Source organism: Vulpes vulpes, chromosome 1, assembly GCF_048418805.1.
Source record: "Vulpes vulpes isolate BD-2025 chromosome 1, VulVul3, whole genome shotgun sequence".
NCBI lineage: Eukaryota > Metazoa > Chordata > Mammalia > Carnivora > Canidae > Vulpes > Vulpes vulpes.
This window is the reverse complement of record NC_132780.1, coordinates 139,953,990-139,972,335: the sequence shown is the minus strand read 5'-3', so window position 1 is coordinate 139,972,335 and position 18,346 is coordinate 139,953,990.

Genomic DNA, 18,346 nt, shown 5'->3' with positions numbered 1-18,346 from the left:
TAAATCTAAATGTCCAGGATGCCTGAGTGGCTCAGTGGCTGAACATCTGCCTTTGGCTCAAGGTGTGATCCCAGAGTCCCAAGATCAAGTCCCACATCGGGCTCCCTGCATGGAGCCTACTTCTCCCTCTGCTTGTGTCTCTGCATCTATCTCTCTCTGTGTCTCTCATGAAGAAACAAATAAATAATTTTTAAAAAGTAGAAGAAAGAAAAAGAAAGAAAGAAAGAAAGAAAGAAAGAAAGAAAGAAAGAAAGAAAGAAAGAAAGAAAATATTTAAAAAAAATAAATAAATCCCAGAGTCTATGCTTATATTTTGTTTGACTCTGGTAAACTTTTTTTTCTTTTAGAAGATTTTTTGTTTATTTATTCATGAGAGACACAGAGAGAGGCAGAGGGAGAAGCAGACTCCATGCAGGGATCCCGATGTGGGACTCGATCCCGGGTCTCCAGGATCATGCCCTGGGCCAAAAGCGGCGCAAAACCACTGAGCCACCCGGGCTGCCTGACTTTGATAAACTCTTTAAGCCTCCATCTTCTATGTATAAAAGGGAATGATAATAAGACATACCTATAAATGAGGTAATAGACACAAAATACAGATAAAGAATTCAGTAGAGGAGCACCTGGGTCGCTCCGGGGTTGAGCATCTGCCTTTGGCTCAGGTCTTGATCCTGGGGTCCTGGAATCCCCACAGGGAGCCTGCTTCTCCCCCTGCCTACGTCTCTGCTTCTGTCTGTGTGTCTCTCATGAATAAATAAATAAAATCTTAAAAAAAAAAAAAGAACTTGGTAGATAACACATTAATACTATCAATATAGGCAATTTTAAAAAAATTTTAAAGGATAAGGAAAAACATAGTTTGTGCCTTTTTGTGACAAGATCTACCTCTTATCAACTATACTTCAACATTGAAAGGCCTGGGTGGCTCAAGGGTCAGGATGAATCCCCCACCCCCGCCCCCCATCAGGCTCCCTGCAGGGAGCCTGCTTCTCCTCCTTCTTCCTATGTCTCTGCCTCTCTCTCTGTGTCTCTCATGAATAAATAAATAAAACCTTAAAAAATTTTTTTAAAAAAAGACCTGCCTCCTAAAACCAAAAATCTATCTCTGTCCAGTTTTGATATATATTTTGTCTATGAACAGAGAACATTTACTTTTTTTTTTTTTCATCAAAAAGCCTTTGATTTCCTCAAGAGGGTTCTGAAAAATACCTTCCTATAGTTGTTCTACCCAGGATATGGCTTGAGTCTTTGGCTGCTGGTTGTAGCAGATACTCCTTTTCATATGAGAGCTCTGACCTGCTCCCTCTGTGTTTTATGACTTGTGCCTGTGGGCTAGTGGTTTTCTGCTTCTTCAACAGAAGAAAAACTTTTTCTTCCGTGTCTTTTGAAGCAGAATCCTTCCCTGTCACCTCACCACACATGCGCACCCCAGCCAGGCAGAAACTCCAAGGTCCCAACACTTCTTTTGCGACACCATTAACTTAAAGTTAGGATTAACTTCAGCAGTCCAAGGTCATGTGGGTTAGATGTACCTTTAAATTTCCATACACATTTCTGGTTTTGGAAATCTGACAACTTCTCTAAATGGTTTTACCTAGCTTTCAACTCTCATTTCTCTAGTAAAGATAAATGAGTTGCCTCTACATGTACTGTTTCTACCACCACCTTGCCCCCTCCAGGAAATTCAATAACTTTTTAATATACGTAATATGTCTCATATCTCTGGAATTCTGGATTCATGGGTTATGAAGATTAAATGAAAAAGAAATATGGAAGTATTTCTTTGTACCTAGTAGGCTCACAACAAATAGATGCTGTGAATTGAACACATCTTTAACCTTATATATATGGTATTGGCCTGCCAATCTGAGTGTGTCTTCCTATTTTTCAGATGAGACAGTATAAGCTCTAGGTAGCCAGTTGTGGTTTATGCTCTGAACTCTGAGTCCTCCCCTACCAGAAGGCCTTATGCTCTACATTGCTTCTTTTTTTTTCTTTTTAAAATATTTATTTAATTTCTTTTTTTGTATATTTTTTATTGGAGTTTGATTTGCCAACATATAGTACAATACCAGTGCTCATCCTGTCAAGTGCCCATCACCCAGTCACCCCAACTCCCCCACCCACCTCCCTTTCCACTACCCCTTGTTCATTTCCCAGAGTTAGGAGTCTCTCATGTTCTGTCTCCCTCTCTGATATTTCCCACTCATTTTCTCTCCTTTCCCCTATAATCCCTTTCACTATTTTTTATATTTTCCGTATGTCTGCATGGCTTCCTTTTTTTTTAAATTTTTTTTTATTATTTATTTATGATAGTCATACAGAGAGAGAGAGAGAGAGAGGCAGAGACATAGGCAGAGGGAGAAGCAGGCTCCATGCACCGGGAGCCTGATGTGGGATTCGATCCTGGGTCTCCAGGATCGCGCCCTGGGCCAAAGGCAGGCGCCAAACCGCTGCGCCACCCAGGGATCCCTGCATGGCTTCTTATACACATGGTGATGTTCATGGCTGGCCTTGGTGTATGAGAGTAAACTTACAGGGGCCTTGGGGAAAATGAAGTTCTTCTCCCTCCCTACTTTCATGTCAAATATTACAGATACACTCACTCAGCTCCATTCCAACTCCCTTGTAATATGCCTTGCTAAATGCTCCAGATAAAAAGTAAAATATTACATATTTTCTTTCTTTCTTTCTTTCTTTCTTTCTTTCTTTCTTTCTTTCTTTCTTTCTTTCTTTCTTTTCTTTCTTTTTAGATTGCATATTTTCTAGAGTCCTTGACAACTGGAGTTCCAAGCCCATCATGGAAACACACCTGGGATTTGAAAGTCAGGAAGAGGTGGAGGACATGTTTTTGTTGGTTTTTGTCATTTCTGCTGGCTTGCATGCAAGTATAGAGGAGTTGGATACTTCTGTCAAAGTGGCAGAAGTGTCAGAGTCTGGTTCTTAGCTCTGTGGGTGTCAGGAGGTAGCAGTAGCCAGTAGCTGATGACACTGGCTTCATCTTTGGCCTCTGTCATGTTCATGCCCACACCATGACCTTCCTCAAGGCCGTCTGTTCCAGGCCCCTTGGAGCTTGACACATGCCCTGACTGGAATGTGAAGAGGCTTGCTCTGATCTTCCCTAAAGCGGCATACAAAGGGAATCACTGTAGGTAACCAGTGGAGATCACTGACACGCAGGAGGCCCACTGGAGAGGACAAGTAGAGATCCTCTGGTGCATAACTGGTGCTATTTTAGGTAACTAACTTTCACCTCACCAAGGATCCTTAAGGATCCCCTTGCTACATAAATCCTGTGGGTTAAGGGAGCACCTGGATGGCTCACTGGTTGAGTGTCTGCCTTTGGCTCTTGTCGTGATCCTGGAGTCCTAGGATGGAGTCCCGCATCAGGCTCCCCATAGGGAGCCTGCCTCTGCCTCTCTCTCTGTGTCTCTCATGAATAAATAAAATCTCAAAAAAACAAAAACAAAACCTGTAGGTTAGGGTCCCAACGGGACTGGAGAATTGTTGTGTGGCACCAGGATTGTCTGTCTGCCCAGCCCCTGCACTGTCCCACAGGGTATTCAAGTTAGCCTGAATAAAACTCTGTGTAAATGGTAGAGAGTGGCTTGCCTTACTTTACTGTCTCAAGTGCCTTCTCAGTCTGGAGGGTACTTGACTGTCCCTCCTCCACCTTCTAACACATGAGCAACGTGGACCTAGAGCTTCCGGATTCCTGAACTTACTACTATTGACAGTAACAGCTCCCTTTGTGGGCCGCTGCTACCATCGTGTTCTGGGGAGTCATTCCTGGAAGCTCTTCCTATAGCCTTCAGACAATTTTGTAAGCATCTAATTCCATTATTTAAGGGTTATTTAAACTAGCCAAATTGGTTTCCGTTATTTGCAGCTGGATCCTGGCTGATAGACCCTACAAATACCCCCTCCTTTCATACCCCCATATTCCCTCACCAAGGCTGGCAGCCATAATTCTTGTTGGAAAGCGTATTCCATTTGTTTGAGCCTTTGAATCCTATAAAAGCTTACCGAACCTGGGAAGATACAACCTATTGTAGGATCTTCTCAATCTCTTATAGCTCAGAACAATATATTCAGAAGATTTCTCCAGGCACCTGATGGCTCAGTGGTTGAGCGTCTGCCTTCGGTTCAAGGCATGATCCCAGGGTCCTGGGATCGAGTCTCCAATCAGGATCCCCGCAGGGAGCCTGCTTCTCCCTCTGCCTATGTCTCTGACTCTCTCTCTCTCTCTCTCTCTGTGTCTCTCATGAAAAAATAAATAAATCCTAAAAAAAAAAAAAAAAAAAAAAAAAGATGTTTCCTGATAAAAGGTGTGGAGAAAAAGTAAGGAAAAAAAGGAAGGAGCAAAGAAAGGGAGGAAGAGAGAGACAGAGAAAGGAAGTGAGGAAGAAAGGAGGAAAGGAAAGGGAAGAAAGACAATAAAAAGGAAGAAAGAAAGAATAAAAGGAAGGAAGGAAGGGGAAAGAAGTTGGGGAGGGAAGGTGGGGAGAGAAGGAGAGAGGGAGGCAAGCGGGGAGGAAGGAATGGTGAACGACAGACTCTAGATGGGTAAGTCACCTTTGGAGAGGACTTGCCACTGAGTGAGGAGAACCGGATACTGAGCTAGAAGATAAATTTTGTGCCCTCCTCCCATTTTTACCCCCAGCTTCTCCTAATGATGAAGGGTTGGCTTTAGCACAGTGTGGCCATCAGGAAAAACAAGCAGCTGAGGAAGGGCTGGAGAAGTCACCCATTGCCACATTCTCCTCTCTTCAGTCTGCATTCGTGATGCACATTTCCCAAAATGCTGTTTAGCAAATTGAGAGTTGGCTGTGGGATGTAAAGGAAAATCCCTGACACTATGTTTGTACCCATCCCAAGTACTCTTTCAGAAGAATTTTTTTTAATTTAAAAGTAAAATGTAGTTATTTTTATTTAAGACAGTTCCCCATTTTGAACACATTTACATTTTTTCTTCCCCCATTTACAGCCTATTTCCTGAAAAATGTTGAGCAGATTTAAGTGTCTAATATCTTCCAAGGCCATCTCATGATTCATCAGTTTATTGTTTGTTAAAATATCAACCTCAAGAAACTGGTTTGAATTTTATTTTAAGATTTTATTTATTTATTCATGAGAGACACAGACTGAGAGAGACAGAGGCAGAGACACAGGCAGAAGCAGAAGCAGGCTCCATGCAGGGAACCCGATGCAGGATTCGATCCTGGGACCCCAGGATCACGCCCTGGGCCAGAGGCAGATGCTAAACTATTGAGCCACCCAGGGATCCCCAAGAAACTGATTTAAATGGGAATGCTTTTATGGATTTTTCTCTTCTGATTTATTTCAAAGATGACCCTAGAATGAATGAAAAGATCAAAGTCAACATTGTGCTAAATCCCTTGAATAACCAACCATGAGGCCCTATAAGAACCAACTGAGCTATCACTAGCACGGTTGGTCCTATAATATAGAACCATATATTAGTAGAATTTGTAACCCTAGAGGCCTTAGATCTGTCACCTCATTTCACAGAGGAAGAAACTGGGCCTGCAGAAGGGAAATGACTAACCCAGGATCATACCCTTAGCCAACAGCAGAGCAAGGACTAGAACTCAGGTCTCCTGAGATTCACCCTCCAGTGCCCTCCCCAGCTCCAAGCTGATTTTCAAATGTGTACTTTTGATCTTTTTTCTCTTCCTGCTCTCCAGCTGTTTCTTTCTTTCTTTCTTAAAAAAGAAAAAAAAATTGTATTTATTTATTCATGAGAGACACACTCAGAGAGAGGCAGAGACATAGGCAGAGGCAGAAGCAAGCTCCTTGCAGGGAGCCCCATGCGGGACTCGATCTGAGTCTCCAGGATCACGCCCTGGGCCAAAGGCAGACTCTCAACCACTGAGCCACCCAGGTGTTCCTTAAGCTGTTTCTACTGTAGCAGGAGTCAGACCCCTTTTTGAGGGTCCCTACTTCTGTGAAATGATAGATCATTTGTCTAGCCGAGAATTTCCTTCTCCTGTAGAGCATAGCTCCGCAGAAGTTAGGACTCCCATCCCCCTCGGGCAGATCAGAAAGATAAAGTTCAGACCCGGAGTTTGATTGCCTGAGAACACACAGCTACGCCTTGACCTCGGCCTCTTAACACCTATGCCGGTGTCCTTCCCAGCACACGACAGTAAGTGGCCTGGTACTGGAAGCCAAGGCGCTGTGCTTTTGTGTTAAGCATACAGTAAGCAGAGTTTGGTCGAGTTAAAGGCCATCCAAGGGAGATTAATGAAGTTTCTACAAAAAGGGCCTACAAAAAGGAACTGTTCTCTAAAAGGCAAGCCCATGGCAGTTATCTTCCCTAAGCAAACAGTAGAGACCAGTCCTTGTGGAGGCATCTGGAGGGGCTCAGTCCGATGAGCATCAGACTCTTGGTTTCAGCTCAGATCACAATGTCGGGGTGGTGAGATTCCAGCCCCGCATCAGGCTCCACACTGGGTGAGGATCCTGCTTGAGAGTCTCCCCTCCCTCTGTTCCGCCCCTAGCTAGTGCTCCAATGCTCTCTTTTTCTCTCTCTCTCTCTCTCAAAAAAAAAAAAAAGAAAGAAAGAAAAAAGGAAAAAAAAGAAATTTTATCTATAGAGTGTGTGGGGTTCTGCGTGTCTTTTTATTTTTATTTATTTATTAAGATTTTATTTATTTATTCATGAGAGACTCAGACAGAGGCAGAGACATAGGCAGAAGGAGAAGCAGGCCCCCTGTAAGGGAGCTTGATGCCGGACTTGATCCTAGGACCCCAAGATCATGACCTGAGCCCAAGGCAGATGCTCAACCATTGAGCCACCCAGGTGCTCCTATGTGTCCTTTTATGATGACCTGCATCAAGGTTTACTTAAATAGAAAGTTGCTAAAGGACAATCATCATGAGCTCATTAGTCCCTTTCTTCTTGTATGATTATTTAAATTATGAAGGTAGTATAAGCACATTACAGATCTTTAGGAAATTTTGGAAAGAAGAAATATAATTTCTCCATCTGTCATGTTATTATTATTTTGAATATTTCCTGTCTTTTCTATTGAAGTGATTTTACATCATTTTACACATTTTCTCATTTCTGTAGCATACTTACAAACTTGTACACTGCTTCCCTCATGGCATTATATCATAAATATTTTTCATGTAATACATTTTCCTCATGAGCATCATGTTTAATGGTTGCAAAACATTCCACCTCATGGAGGTCCCATAAAGTGTCTGTGATCCTCTGCAAGATCAATGAACATTGATATCTTTGAAAGGGAAATAATGTTCTACATTCTCTGGGATTCCCTGGAATAAAATAAAAATAAAAGTGAGAGAGGTGGTACACCTGGGTGGCTCAGCTGTTAAGCGTCTGCATTTGGCTCAGGGTGTGATCCTGGACTCTTGGGATCGAGTCCCACATGGGGCTCCCTGCGTGGGGCCTGCTTCTCCCTCTGCCTATGTCTCTGAGTCTCTCATGAATAAATAAATAAAATCTTTTAAAAAATTTTTTAAAAAGTGAGGGGGCACTCGGTTGGCTCAGTCAGTGGAGCGTGGGACTCTTGATCTTGGGGTCATTAGTTGGAGCCCCACACTGGGCATAGAGATTACTTAAAAATAAAATCTAAGGGACTCTTGGTGGCTCAGTGGTTGAGCGTCTGCCTTTGGGTCAGGGCCTGATCCCGAACTCCTGGGACTGAGTCCCACATTGGGCTCCTTGCCTGGAACCTGCTTCTCCTTCTGCCTGTGTCTCTTGCTCTCTTTCTGTGTCTCTCGTAAATAAATAAAAATCTTAAAAAAAAAAAATCTAAAACAAAATAAAATAAAAGTGGGAAGGAGTAATTCATTTACTAGGCAAAATGATTATCTGCACTCAACTTCCATTTCCAAATGTGTTTATAGAGAAGTATTTTACAAATGAGAGTCTAAAGTCTCCCTCATCTCTTCATTTGGGAACAAAATATGAAAATTATAAAGAGAAAATAGTTGATTTTTTAAAAACATTTTTTAATTATTTATTTATGATAGTCACACAGAGAGAGAGAGGCAGAGACACAGGCAGAGGGAGAAGCAGGCTCCATGCACCGGGAGCCCGACGTGGGACTCGATCCTGCGTCTCCAGGATCGCGCCCTGGGCCAAAGGCAGGCGCCAAACCGCTGCGCCACCCAGGGATCCCAAAATAGTTGATTTTTTAAGCTGAAATGCAAGAATTCTAAACATTAGGCAATGAAAACTATTTTTACCCATCTTAATGCCATAGCATGTAGCTTCTTTCTATCAAAATATAGATTTTGTCCCTAAACATATTAAGCAATTCCATTTCAAAACATATACCACAAACTATGCTTTTTAATATAATTAAAATGTAATTATGTAATTATTTAAAGTATGCATCACATGTTAATAGGAAGTTACATTTTTGTCTTAATATAGATATTAATAACTTGTATGAAAACAATCTATCATAAAATTTTAATACTATTTTATTAAATATAAAATAGCTTACAAAAAGCTTTAAAAATATGTCAATGAGTTAATATTTATAAATGTTACATTTTATTTTATTTATTTAAAGATTTTACTTTTGGGGCACCTGGGTATCTCAGTTGGTTGAGCATCTGACTCTAGGTTTTGGCTCAGGTCATGATCTCAGGGTCATGGGATCAAGCCCCCACATTGGGCTCCACTCAGCATAGAGTCTACTTCCCATTTACTCTCCCTCTACCTGTACCTGTCCCTTGTACCTGTCCGTGCATGTGTGCGTGCACTCTGTATCTCTCTCTTTCTAAATAAGTACATACATACATAAAATCTTTTTTAAGAATTTTTTAAAGATTATTTATTTATTTATTCATGAGAGACCCACAGAGAGAGAGGCAGAGATACAGGCAGAGGGAGAAGCAGGCTCCATGCAGGGAGCCCGACGTGGGACTCGATCCCGGATCTCCAGGATCACGCCCTGGGCTGAAGGCTGCGCTAAACCACTGAGCCACCGGGGCTGCCCCTTTTTAAGAATTTTTTAGGAATTTTTTTTTTTTTTTTTTTTTATGATAGTCACACAGAGAGAGAGAGAGAGAGGCAGAGACACAGGCAGAGGGAGAAGCAGGCTCCATGCACCGGGAGCCTGACGTGGGATTTGATCCCAGGTCTCCAGGATCGCGCCCTGGGCCAAAGGCAGGCGCTAAACCGCTGCGCCACCCAGGGATCCCCTAAGAATCTTTTTAAAACAATATCTACACCCAATGTGGGGCTCGAACTCACAGCCCCTAGATTAAGAGTGGCATGCTCCACTTACTAAGCCAGCCAGGCACCCCTAAGCATGCCATTTTATTTATTTATTTATTTATTTATTTATTTATTTATTATATTTTTAAAGATTTTTATTTATTTATTCGTGAGAGACACGGAGAAACAAAGGCAGAGACATAGACAGAGGGAGAAGCAAGAGCCTCGCAAGGAGCCTGATGCAGGACTCCATCCCAGATGCGGGGATCAGGCCCTGAGCCCAAGGCAGGCGCTCAACCACGGAGCCACCAAGGCATCCCTAAGTGTAACATTTTAAAATACTTTTGAAGTTCTTAGAACAGTGCCTGGCACACATTAAGCACTATATGTGCTTGCTAAATAAAAATAATACAATTACAAAATAGTTTTTTTAAATGCTATGAATTTTATGAGATACTATATGACTGGGCAAAAGAGTCTTGGATTACTGCCAATGTCTTGCTTTAATAAGGACTACTATGATGATCCCTGAAAGTATAGTCTTAATTAGGATTACTATGATGAACATTTTTCAAGCATAAAGATGGTTCTGTAGTTTGTTGTTTTCTTGAGGTATATTAACAGAATTAAGGTTATTAGTTCAAATGTCAAGATAACACGTATTACTTTTGATATGTGTCATCACGCTAATCTTCTCTATGTGGCACTTACCATAATGGAAAATACAATGCCCTGACTTTTACAGCCTTTTGTATCAACCTTATTTTTTTTACTCTTCATAATAACTCTGTAGGGTAGAGGTATTATTATTCCTATTTTCCAGATGAGTAAATTATGATGTGAAGACTTAAATCTTTATGACCTGATATCTAGGAGGACATAATGAGTTTCAATTGCAGGGTAAATTTCTTGTCTTGTATGGTAAATTTCTTTTGGCTGAAGTGGGTAGGGAGGGGATGGTAGTCATCTACAAAGGAAATGAAAAGGACTTCCATTGTGAAACTGACCATCTCATAGTTGAAGACTGGAAAGTTGCAAAATGGGTTGGAGAGGGGACTGAGGATGATTGGAGGGGTACAAGGTGTATTCGTTTCCTGGAGCTGCTGGAACACATTACCACAGACTGGATGACTTTAAACAACAGATTTTTAAAAATTTTTCCCTTTCCCAGTTTTGGAGGCTACAAGTCTGAAATTAAGGTGTCAGCGGGGTCATTCTCCCTCTGAAGGCCCCCAGGGGAGGACTTTGCCTCTTTTAGTTTCTGGTAGTTGCTGACAATCTTTGCCATTCCTTAGCTTATAGGTACATCCTTCTAATCTTCATGTCTGCCTTCACATGGCCTTCGCCAGGTGTTTGTGTCTTTGCATCCAAATTTTCCTCTTCTTTTAAGAATGCCAGTCATCTTGGATTTATTTACCCTAATCCAACATGGCCTCATTTTAGCTTGACTACATCTGCATTTGGGCCTTGTTTTCAAATAAGGTCTTATTCATAGGTTCTAGATGCACATGGATTTTTTTTAAAAGATTTTATTTATTTATTCATGAGAGACAGAAAGAGAGACGCAGAGGGAGAAGCAGGCTCCATGCAGGGAGCCGGACGTGGGACTCGATCCCAGGTCTCCAGGGTCACGCCCTGGGCGGAAGGCAGGAGATAAACCGCTGAGCCACCCAGGGATCCCTCTGCACATGGATTTCTTTTGGGGGGGGAGGGATGGACACTACTCAATCCAGTACACTTAGGTAGGAGGAGACTGATAATTATGTTTCTCACGACTTTCCACTTTGCATCATATAGTGGTGAGCAGAGGTGTCTGCCCATGAATAGTGAGAAGAAACCTTTGGGTATAAGAGGCAAGGTAGCAAAAAAAAAAAAAAAGAGGCAAGGTAGCATCTTTGGGGGCTGCTGCTACCCAGAGAGAGACAGCAGCTCCACACTCAGAAGGTCCACCCCAACTTTCCTACCCAACAGTTATTGGAAGTGGGTTTCAATAAGCAGCTCCCACAGGCAGGATTAACAGAGAATCGTAAAGGGAAAGATGTGCACAGAGGTACATATTACTAATACATCATCAATGAGAAGCACAAAATGTAACACATGATGGATACCTAAGAAACAGTTAATAGAAGTCACAGGTGATTTTAAGGAAAATAAAATAAAAATCTTCATAGGTGTAAGAAATGTAATTGAAACCATGAGACAAAAAGGAAGTATGAAAAAGGACTGAATACCAAGGACCTAAGGACCAAGAATCAAGATCTTGGAAACAAAAAGTATTCAGAAGGGGAAATAGCAGACTGAATATAGATGAAGAACTGTTTAGTGAGCTAGAAACAACAGCCAAGGGATTCTCCCAGAGTATGAAAGGACAGAAAGTGTGAAAGAAATGTTTAGAAACATGGATAGTAGAGCCAGCACCTCCCAGACCTAACCATGCATGTTCTAGAAGAAAAGTATTATGCTGAGTGAAGTAAGTCAATTGAAGAAGGACAAACATTATATGGTTTCATTCATTCGGGAATATTAAAAATAGTGAAAGGGATTAAAGGGAAAAGGAGAGAAAATGAGTGGGAAATATCAGTGAGGGTGATAGAACATGAAAGACTCCTAACTCTGGGAAATGAACAAGGGGTAATGGAAGGGGAGTTGGGTGGGGGGATGGGGTGACTGGGTGACAGGCCTTGAGGGGGGCACTTGTTGGGATGAGCATTGGGTGTTATACTATATGTTGGCAAATCAAACTCCAATAAAAAATATACAAAAACATTTTTTAAAAATAAATTAATTAAAAGCAGAGAAAATGAAAAGGAAGAAAAATTAAAAATATAATAAAAGAAAAATCTCCAGAGTTGAATAAAGACACAATACTTCAGGTTGAGAATGGAGTAGGATGAATAATAAATGACTACATCTTTGGGGTGCCTGGGGGGCTCAGTCAGTTGAGCATCTCTGGCTCCTGGTTTTGGCTCAGGTTGTGATCTCAGGGTCCTGGGACTGAGCCCTGAATCAGGCTCTGCACTCAATGTGGAGTCAGCTTGGAATTCTCTTTCTCACTCTCTCTCCCCCTCCCCCACATTCGCAAGCGCGCGTGCTCTCTCTCTCTCATAAATCTTAAAAAAAAAAAGAAATAACTACATCTTTTAAAAAGAGAAGAAGGAAGGAAGAAGGAAGAAAGAAAGAAATAACTACATCTAGATATGTCGAATGAAATTTTATTTTATTATTATTATTTTTTTTTTTTTGTCGAGTGAAATTTTAAAGCAATAGGCTTATTAAGGAGAATCCCTGATAGCATCCAAAGATTCTTCTTCCTTTTTTTTTTTTTAAAGATTTTATTTATTTATTCATGGGAGACACACACACACACAGAGAGAGGCAGAGACAGAGGCAGAAGCAGAGGGAGAAGCAGGCTCCATGCAGGGAGCCCAATGTGTGACTGGATCCTGGGACTCCAGGATCACGCCCTGGGCCGGAGGCAGGCGCTAAACCGCTGAGCCACGCAGGGATCCGGCCTTCAAAGATTCTTAAAAGCATTTCTACGAACACCGATATCAGAATTTTCAATAAGAACATTTTGAAAACAAGAAGACAATAGAAATATACCTTCAAATTTTTGAGAGGAAAAAAAAATTTTTTGAGAGGATAATGGTTACAAATCTAGAATTCTATACTCAGAGAATATTCAGGTATGAATGCAAAATAAATACATTTGTAGGTAGTCAAGGACTCAGAAAATTTATCATCCACAAATAATTAATAGACAATGTACTTACTTAGGAAAATTTTTAATTTAAATGTAATCCCACAGAGACATATTAAGCAGTATCTTATTAAAGAAGTTAGTGAAACTTATTGTAAAGTCCATATAAATCAGGGTAACCACTGGAAGAAATAACAGATACATGTTCCAAATTTTTTAAAAATTTATTTATTTATTCATGAGAGACACAGAGAAAGAGATTGGCAGAGATATAGGTAGAGGGAGAAGCAGGCTCTTCGCAGAGCCCCATGTGGGACTCGATCCCAGATCCCGGGATCACACCCTGAGCCGAAGATAGATGCTCAACCGCTGAGCCACCCAGGCATCCCAACATGTTCCAAATTTTAAGGGGAAAATAGGACAAGGAAAATTCAATAAATCGTACAAAAGGTAAAAAGAAACAACAAAAATCCATAATAAGTAGAAAAGGCAAAATAAGATGAGGTCTCAGCTGTGTCAATATCACATTGCATGTGATTGGGCTGCAATGTGATGAAAAGAGAATTATTATATTGGATTTTTAAAAATCTAGCCATTAGAAGAGACACCAGTAAAAAAAGCCACCTATGAATGTTGAAAACAAAATGATGGAAAAACATTTTCAAAGAAGAAATAAATGGAAAAAAACTTTGTATGAGTATGTTTAAAGCAAATTAAAATTCAAGGAAGGTCTTGAATACAGCAAACACAACACTGTATCAAAGGGATCTATCATGACAATAGGAGGTTAATTACAGATGTCCATGATTCTAATTTTAGGGATCCCTGGGTGGTGCAGCGGTTTGGCGCCTGCCTTTGGCCCAGGGCACGATCCTGGAGACCCGGGATCGAATCCCACGTCGGGCTCCCGGTGCATGGAGCCTGCTTCTCCCTCTGCCTGTGTCTCTGCCTCTCTCTCTCTCCCTCTGTGTGTGTGTGTGTGTGACTATCATAAAAAAAAAAAAAAAAAGATTCTAATTTTAACTTAGAAAGTTTATCTAATTCACAGGATGCCTGAGTAGCTCAGTAGGTTGTGTCCAATTCGCAATATCAGCTCAGGTCTTGCTTTGGGCTACACAGTAGATGTAGAGCCTACTTTAAAAAAAAGTTTGGGATCCCTGGGTGATTCAGTGGTTGAGCGCCTGCCTTTGGCTCAGGCGTGATCCTGGAATTCAGGGATCAAGTCCCGCCATCGGGCTCCCTGCATGGAGCCTGCTTCTCTTACTGCCTATGTCTCTGCATCTCTCTCTCTGTGTCTCTCATGAATAAATGAATAAAATCTTCAAAAAAAAAAGTCGTATGATTCACTACATTCACAGAATAAAGCATCTAATTACATCAATAAATGCTGAAAAATAATTGATAACATTTAACATCTATTAAGGATTTAAAAAGACCTGTAAGCAGCTAGCTGTAGAAGGGAAATTTCTTATCTTAATAAAGGACCTACCAAAAATCTACAGCTATCATAATAGAGATTATTTTAGAAGTAACCCTATTAAGTCAGGAATAAGACAGGGATGCCTGTTTTCATGCTACTATACAACATTACACTGGGAGATCTAGTCAATGCAATAAAATAAGAAAAATGAGTAAGAAACCTATAGATGAGTATGTTTCCATCTACAAATACTAACAGAAAACCTAATTTGGGAAACTTATAAAATAAATGTTATTGTCTCATGTAATAAGAAATCCTGAGGTAAGAAGTCTCCAGAGTTAGCTAATTCAGCGGTTTACTGACATCATGAAGAACCCAGGTTCTATTTTTAGCTCTACCATATCCAGGAGGTCAGACATGTAGTCTCTCAAGCTTGCCCCTCCCAAGGCAACAACATGGCTCCCATACCACTAGGCATCCTGTGGAAACCTGTGAGAGAAGTGATGTCTTCCTGTTTGACTCCTCTCAAGAGTGAGGAAATGATTGTCAGAAATGCTCCAGGATATTTTGTCACATCTCATTGGTGCAAACTAGGTCTTATGCTCCTCCCAGAACTATGGGATAGAGTTCCCAGTGTGCCCATGACAGACATTTAGCAGGAGAAAGAAAGAAAATCTTGGTGGTTAGGGGCACCTGGGAGGCTTAGTTGGTTAAGTGTCTGCCTTAGGCTCAAGGTCATGATCCCAGGGTCCTGGGATTGAGGCCTCATCTGGCTTCCTGCTCAGCGGGGAGCCTGCTTCTTCCTCTGCCTGCCCCCCACCCCTCTTCATGCTCTCTGGCTCTTGCTCTGTTCTGTCAAATTAAAGAAGGAAAAGAAAGAAAGGAGGAAAAGAAAGAAAGAAGGAAAAGAAAGAAAGAAAGAAAGAAAAGAAAGAAAAGAAAAGAAAAGAAAAGAAAAGAAAAGAAAAGAGAAAAGAAAAGAAAAGAAAAGAAAAGAAAAGAAAAGAAAAGAGAAAAAAGAAAAAAGAAAAGAGAAAATCTTGGTGGTTAGACTTTGGGATTTTGATGTGTTCGTTACTGAGACATACAAAAACAAACCTGTCCTGACTCGAATTAACAAAATCTAAAGGTAATCAACATCTTTATCCTAACAATGAATCCAGTCACTCCCTTCCCTACTGATATGCTACCTTCCACTCCCTCCTTTCTGCAGTTGAGCACTTTTATCAATTTCCCTTAAATACTTCCAATATTCTTTATGCAGATACAAACAAATAAGAGTGTGTGTGTGTGTGTGTGTGTGTATTTACCCTCTTTCTTACAAAAAAAGGCAGAAAATTATAAATTACTATTCTATACCTTCTTTTTGTTACTTAAAGTAGATCTTATAGCTCTTTCACAGCAGTACAACAAAAAACTTCCTTTTTTTTTTAACAGCTGTATTGTGTTCCATTGTGTGAACAGGATATAGTTTATATAAGCAGTTCCTTATTGGTGGGCACTTGTTTCCGATCTTTTCCTATTGCAGTCGATGATGCGGTGATGAATTACCCCATACATACATCATTTTGTCAATGAGTAGGGGAACATATAAAATCTCCAGAAATGAAAATGCCAGGTCAAAGGGTAAATGCTTTTAAATTTGGGAAATATTGCCAATTGTTTTCCACTATGGTTGTACCGTTTTTTACTACTAGTGCCAACGTCTAAAAGGATCTAGTGTGCCACAGCCTTGCTAACGGAAACTGCAGCTCAATTTTTGGGTTTTTCATAATTTAAGAATTACTGGGACGCCTGGGTAGTTCAGCGGCTGAGCGTCTGCCTTCGGCTCAGGGCGTGATCCGAGGTCTCTGAATCGAGTCCCGCATCGGGCTCCTGCGTGGAGCCTGCTTCTCCCTCTGCCTGTGTCTCTGCCTCTCTCTGTGTCTCTCATGAATACATAAGTAAATTCTTTTAAAAAAATAATTTAAGAATTACCTTGGTTTAGTTTCAATTTGAATTTCTCTTATGAGTTAAAGAAAGCTTACTTTTTAAAAAAATATGCGTTAGGGCCATTTGTCTATCCTTTTCTTTCTTCCTTTTTTTTTTTTTTAAGATTTTATTTATTCATAGAGACAGAGAGAGAAAGAGAGAGAGAGGCAGGCATCATACAGAGAGCCTGACATGGGACTCGATCTAGGGTCTCCAGGATCACGCCCTGAGCTGCAGGCGGCGCTAAACCGCTGCACCACCAGGGCTGCCCTGTCTATCCTTTTCTGAGAACTTTCTGTTCCATGTACTTTGTTAACATTCCTTAAAAGTACTGATCTTTATTGGTCTTTTTAATATTGATTTACTGTTATTCCTTACATATTTGGATAATTTCCTCTTTGGCTATGACGTAGGTTGCAAATATATTTTCCCACTTTGTCCTTTGTCTTTCAACATTGCTTTTGGCATATTTTCTCATGAACTTAAAAAACTTTGTTATGTAGTCAAAGTCACTAAGCTTTTTGTAAGTGTCTTCTGTATTTTATTTTTTATTTATTTATTTTGTTTGTCTTCTGTATTTTAGGTCATAGTTAGTTCCTAAAGAAATTCACTCACATTTTCTGATAGTTGTGTTTCATTTTTTAATATTACGACTTTTTTAGTTTATGTTTTGTTTTGTTTTTTTCAGTATCTCTCAACGTGAGTTGAGAGTACACTCAATGTGAGGCTTAAACTCACAATCCCCAAATCCAGAGACGGATGTTTTTCCAATTGAGCCAGCTAGGTGCCCTTTTTAATATTAAGATTTTAAAGGTAATTGCTTTTTTCCTGGTATATGAGAGTCTTGATTCAACATTATTTTTTCCAGGTGGCTACCCAGTTATTTATTTAAAATATTTATTTAAAATTCTTTCTTGTCACTCTGATTTGAATTGCCATGTTTTCATATATTAAGTTTTTAGGTATATTTGCCCTATTTCTGTATTTTATATTTTCCACCTTTAGTCTGTTTAGTCATGTAACATTATCACACTGTTTTATTTTATTTTTTTTATCACACTGTTTTAATTTGAGGGAAATCTTGGTATATTTTAATATCTGTTGGATAAATACACCGTATCTTCGTTTCCAGAGTGTTTATGGTCACTCTTTTTTTTTTTTTTTTTTTTTGAGTTTTTAATTTAGGTAAGTAATCTCTACCCCCATGGGGCTCGAACTCACAACCCTGAGAGCAAGAGTTGCATGCACTTCCAACTGAGCCACCTGGGTGCCCGCTGGTTATCCCTGTTTATATAATTTTTGAATGAATTTAAAACCAATTTATCCATTTCCTGGGGGGAAAATCCACTGGTAATCTTATTAAGATTAAATTTATAAATTGGCTCAGGACACATTTTTTGCCATGCTGGCTTTTTCTACGAACGGACAGGGCATATATCTCTATTATTCAGTTCTGTTTTAGTGTCCAACAGTGGTGTTTGAAAATTTTCCTAACAGAGTGCATATTTCCTATGAAGTCTATTCTTAAGTAGTGTATCCATTTGTTGTTCTTCCCATTGCAGATGTGGTCTTTTTTTCCATTGTATTTTTTAACTGGTATTGTTTTAAATAAGAAAGGTATTCGTTGCTTTATATTAATTTTATACCCTGCCTTTTACTGGATCCTTTTATTATTTGTGTTCCTATTTTTCAGTTGATTTTCTTAAATATAAAATCAAATCATTTGAAAATAGTGACATTTTTGCCATTTCTTTAAAAATTTCTGTGGAAAGGGAGGTGGGTGGGGGCTGGGGGTGACTGTGTGACGGGCACTGATGGGGGTACTTGATGGGATGAGCACTGGGTGTTATGCTATATGTTGGCAAATTGAACTCCAATTAAAAATATATGTAAAAAGAAATAAATAAAATAAAATTCCTTACTTTTGGGGCACCTGGGTGGCTTAGTCAGTTAAGCCTCTGACTCTTGGTTTCAGTTCAGGTCATGATCTCAGGGTTGTGAGATGAAGCCCCACATGCGGCTCTGTGCT